We start from the raw sequence: 5,932 nt of genomic DNA, 5'->3' as shown, positions 1-5,932 counted from the left end.
ACTGCGCCCCACGTGGAAAGCCAGGATAGCTTTTGCCATTACAAGATGGCGCTGGCCTCCGCCACGCCAGTCGACTTCCTTTCAGGAAGTTAACTGTGTGCGCATGTGCAAGAGTGCCTTCGTGCCAGGTCTTTGCCCACTCCGGGGCGTGCCTAATGAGATCATGGGTAAGCAACCAATCAGGTGTGGATGCGACGCGCTAGGGTGTATATAAGCCACGCCATGCCAGCGCCCCGGGCCCTCTCTTTAAGATACAATAAACGTTTAGCTGCAGAAAGATTCGTGTGTCCCCGCGTATTCTTGCTGGCGAGATAGCGCGGGGCATCTGTGTGCCGAAACCCGGAAAAAAACGCCACACCATCGCCAGGCGCCGAGAGAGAGGTCCTCCATCCGTGGAGAGAATCCAAAGCTGCAGGACGCGGGTAGGCTCTGAGAGACATGTTTGGTCTTGATCTGTTCCACTTCTCTCCCCCGCTAGAAGATGCGGCGGAAGTTTTTATTATCGTTTTAGCAGCCTTCGTGCTTTCTCTTTTGGTTTTTGATTTCGTGGCTGCCGCTAGGCACCATCAGAGGTCGCACCTAGAAGATGGGAAATGCCGCCCAACTGTGGTGGCGGGACGGAGAGTGCTAGGGGAGTTACAAGGCAGCATGTCAGAAACAGAGTGGGATAAAAAATTAAAGAGCGCAAGGAGAAAAGATAAATATAAGCAAAAAGGCCCTTCCAAGGACCTTGGATCTGAGGAAGCGAGAGGTTGGGGAAAGAACGCCCCGGGAGAGATGAAACAGAGAAAGGAGAAAAAAGTCTTGAAAAGGAGAAGTCTTTATCCGGTAAAGGAATTAAAGTCTTCAGAGCTTGATAGCTCAGAGACAGACGAGCTTGGCTCCTCTGAGGAAGAGGATTTAAAAGATGAGGCAGCTCGCTATGAAGAAGAGCTTCACAGAGTCATACTGATCAGATTTGATAGAGGTAGACCGCCTGAAAATTTATTCAGGAGAATCAAACAAAAGGACATCTCAATGCCCATGCACAGCTTGATGGAGTTAATGTAATTGGGTTGTGAGTGGAAATATTCAGGACTGTGTTTCACTTCCATACCATTTGTGAATGTCAGTCGTGCTGCTCAGATATCCCGTAATATATCTCAGTATCTTACAGGAATTTGGTTTTAACACATTGATGGACTAGTCCAGGAATTGAGACAATCCATCGTCCATATCAACTCCACTCGAGTGGATGGTCACCGTGGAAGTGGTGGGAAAGGGGAAATCCTACCTCTCTGCTGACACCATCTAGTTTTTCCTCTTTGTCTATTGTCTGTCCTTGGTGCACCAAGCTGCCCATGTATGTCAGTTTATGTCTGTGGTTTTGTTTCTTGCTGCTTAAATGTTTTATGTTTCATGTTCAAAGGAAAAAATGGTAAAAACTTTATCTGTCGGTCGTTCACATCTTGATTTGGTTTTAACTCGTTTCAAAAAGGAACAAATGAATAAAAAACAGTTTCAATCGGCCTTTAGAGCCCTATACCTGTAGCCAGGAGTCTAGGTCAGCTGGAGAAGCTGCCCAGGGGGCTGAGCGTCTGCACGAGCTGATCTTAAAGGCGCCAACAGCTCCTCAGCTTCTTTGGTACAGGAGCTGATAGCTGTTTCTCTTAGAAAAATCCCTGACTTATTATTTGACTCAACAGGTGACAAGGTGCTTCTCTTAAAATCATAGCTAAAAAGGTAAAAATGGTGCTTGGTCTAAATATTAAAGATATGTGTAGCCATTTCAATTTTGTTTCTCATTGGTTTTAAATGTATAAATATGCTCTACATGCCTTGGTTATGGACTATTGGCTTTTAAGTTATTGGATATGGTTAAAAAAGTATAATATTGGTAACAGAGAGTTGACATAAAGCTGGTAATTTGGACTGAGTCATTCTAGACAACATGTAACATGAACCAACCTAGGGAAACAGGTCTAAATTGAGATAATATTTTTATGGAACTCTTATTCTAGAAACCAGGCTTCTAAAAGAATTTAGGACAATGTCTCTTTGTTGAGGTACTGGAGACTACACCATCGTGCGTTCATATGTAGAAATTGGCAGTCAAACTTTGTAACATGCAGGATAGACTTGGTGTTTTAAAGACTGGATTTTGGAGACTGGATCGTTTGTTGGAGGTTGATTTTGCTTTCTAAAGTTGTGGTTTTCCCTGAAGTTACTGTATTTCAATGCTAATTCTACTGCCCCAAAGACAGTACTCAGAACTCAGGTGACTTTCCAAAGTTGTGGCTGTGCTCTGGTGTTACAAGGAGAACTTAAAGATTGTGATTAAGGATTGCCAGTGTTGCATTGACTAACTCACACTTATTTGTAATTAAGAAAAATCAAACAGGTAGAGATTGTTACAGGATTTACGAAGGATTGATGAGGTTTTGAAACTTGTGAGAGCATTACAGCCAGTTTGCTTACTCCAACTGCCATTTCAAGATAGATTTAGAGGATTGATTGTGAGCTTTCATTTCATGAGCTTGCTTATAATTTTAGAGAGCCCATAAAGTGATATAATTAGGAATGGCTAATAGCCTTATATTATGTAATTTTGTTGCTTCTTCAATGTTAGAAGTTAGAACTTAAGTCTTTTCAGTGTATATGGAAATTTTTACTACAAATCTTTGCTCTCAAAATGAGCTTTAATATTTGGGGAGTAGCTGTTACACTACTCCAGAAAAGAATATTTGAAACTAATTTTAAGCTACTAAGGATATGTTAATTGGCTAAGTACCTCACCTTACCAGAGGACTTAGGTCTTTGTTTGTTAGCCACATTGGAGATAAAGCTTCAGTTGTGTTAATACAAAATTGTAGGCTAGAGTCATGGAAATATTTTAAAAAGAAACCTGGTAAAGCATATCTTATTCCAAACAACAGTAAATTGGTTATTACAAAATACTGATATTTGACCTATTACATATACAAATTTTTCAGGCAAAATTGATAATTTTACTCTTTACATGCTTTTGTACTTCCTGTATATTTGTGCATACAACCCATAGGAAATGCTCTTACTGTATTTATAGGTGGTTCATCTAATGAAAAGGCTACATATATGATTGGATCACTTGTTTATTCTCTTGAGTTTCTGTTGCTTCAGCACAGATTATTAAATTCCGTGCTTTAGCCACTGTTTTTAAATCAAGCTTTCAATTCATATACTGATAGCCAATGTGTGGCTTGTGGTTTACAATTGATTTCAATTACTTAATGCTTTACTAGAGGCAAGTTTTCTACATAAAATCAGTGAGTGATGATTTCAGTGTGAATTGTCTGACAACTCACTGTCCTTTCAGTGCTCTGGCTCAGACAACTAAACAAAACCATAGACCCAGCTCTTTGAAAATGGTAATGGAGTTAATATGAAAAGAGGAAGACTCCATTTACTTACTTTCGATTCCCAGCCTCGCCCTGCCAGCTCAAGGATTTCTAGTACAACTGAAATTAGACAATATTTACAGGTTTTGACATTTCTAATTAATGCTTATGTTTAGGTAAATAAAGTTTGTGAGGTGCTAGAGAAATGGCTTAGTGGTTAAGAACACTAAATACTGTTACTTTTTAGGACATTAAGAACTCAAACTGGATTGCCTAGACTCCTTAACAAGGGAGGACAATGATACCAGACAGATTATAGGCCTTACATAAGAACAATTAGTCAAAAAATCTCATTCTTTATATATCCAAAACAATAATGCTGGAGACAATAATTTGGTATACAAGTCAATTTATAAATACAAGTGCTCAGTGTCCTCAAATTAATCCTCGAGGACTTACCTTAATAAATAATATCTTTACTATATCTTAATAAATAAAAAGGGGGAGTTATCCCTGTATGCTAAATAATGCTCCTTTTATTTCAATTTTAAAATTTGGGTGCCAAGGAACACTCTGAGTGTTTATGGCACCCTACAACTAGGCATACTTCTGCCTAGGTGAAATAGAAAGATGCATGTATTGGCATGATCCTGTTCAAATATTTTATATGGGGAAGAGGGAATGTTTGTGTTTTTTCTACAGGATGCTACAAGAGTATGCCAGCTGCCAGAGGTGGTTGCTGAGACTTGCTGGTCCTGGGAGCACGAAGATTCAACTCTCGTGGTTCGGGTCCTTGGAGTCATTCCTCTGCCCTGAGAGGAAGATGGAAGATTCCCCCTCATCTTTTGTCATCACAGAGATTTTGGCGTTGCTGCAGTCAGTGTTACCGCTGTGTGTGTCCCGTCCCACTGTGACCTGCTCTTTGACCCTCTGTGCACTGCTGCTTTCTGGAGAAGACTGGACTCCAGCCGTTGCTGCCCCCCTCATTCCCCGGTGACTCTTGCTGCCTTAACTGGTGTTGTCATCTTACAATCTATAGCTTTTACAGGAATGCCACCTGCGTGAAGCTGCTGTGGACTGGGAAACTCTGCCCTGGTTATGCAGATCTCAGATATGATTCCATTGCCTGCTGGTTATTCCAGAAAAGAATGGCTGATCCTGAACTGCCCTGGGAAAGACCTTGTTATTTTCGCTGCTATTGTAGCAGCCATTTACTGCTATAGCCATTGTGTCTACAGTGTCTGGATTTATCCTCCCCCCATTCTATTGTTAGGCAAGCACAGTGGGTGAACTTTCTAGAGTAGTTGCTAGAACCAGATGAGGTGCCCACTACTTATCGGGAGTGGCTCTGTTTGGTGCACCCCTATGCTGTGGATTAGTGTTCATGCTATGGTTGGTTTGCAAACTCAGATCTCAACAGAAACGTGACAAGGGCGTTGTCACTCAAGCACTTGTGGCCACTGAACAAGGGGCCTCCCCTAAAATTTGGTTATCTATGCTCAGGAATTAGTCGGTATCTGAGTTCTCTGCTCTTGCACCCCATGGATCTGTGGATCCATTGCACTGGGATGAGAGAGACTCAATGATTCTTTGATCAGCCCTTCTACATCGCTGAGGTTTCCTCATTGCATGCGATAGGGTGATCATGATTTCCCCACTAACTCATTTCCTGGCTGGCCTCTTTTATAGAGTTCGCCCTAGGTCGTTTAACAGTTACTGTCACACAGCACTGCGGTATCCAGAGACGGGCAACTTTCCTCATGCACAGACCAATCTAAGACACAGGGCCCGGTGGTGATAGGGTTACCCTTCGGATAAGGCTGTGACATAGAGGAACGATCTAAGACAGGAGCCACAGCAGATGGACGTAACTGCAGGGACCTAGACCAACCTCATATTAAAAAAACAATAAGGGGGATCATATTACTAAAACAATAAGGGTGAGATGTGGAGAGTCGCAATAACATTCGCCACCACAAGATGGCGCTGGCTTCCACTGTGCTCCACGTGGAAAGCCAGGATAGCTTTTGCCATTACAAGATGGCGCTGGCCTCCGCCGCGCCGGTCGACTTCCTTTCAGGAAGTTAACTGTGTGCGCATGTGCAAGAGTGCCTTTGTGCCAGGTCTTTGCCCACTCTGGGGCGTGCCTAATGAGATCATGGGTAAGCGACCAATCAGGTGTGGATGCGCCACACTAGGGTGTATATAAGCCGTGCCATGCCGGCGCCCCGGGCCCTCTCTTTAAATACAATAAACGTTTAGCTGCAGAAAGATTCGTGTGTCCCCGCGTGTTCTTGCTGGCGAGATAGCGCGGGGCATCCCACTACCACAAATTCAAAACAAAATGGCTGAGTGTATAACTCTATATACACATATGTTTATTCAAATACTCTCTGAAGTATTATTCTTATATTAATGATAATATTTTTGCCAATAGCATTTATTATATCCATTTGAATATTAAAACAAAAATTGTTATAAGTAATAGCATATGTGTACAAAATGAAAATCGACAAGAAAATATTAATATTTTAAATAACTATCAAATGGAAAGTAGTTTACTAATTACATATCCA

Source organism: Rattus norvegicus, chromosome 4, assembly GCF_036323735.1.
Source record: "Rattus norvegicus strain BN/NHsdMcwi chromosome 4, GRCr8, whole genome shotgun sequence".
Taxonomy (NCBI): domain Eukaryota; kingdom Metazoa; phylum Chordata; class Mammalia; order Rodentia; family Muridae; genus Rattus; species Rattus norvegicus.
Note: the sequence above shows the minus strand (reverse complement) of the source record.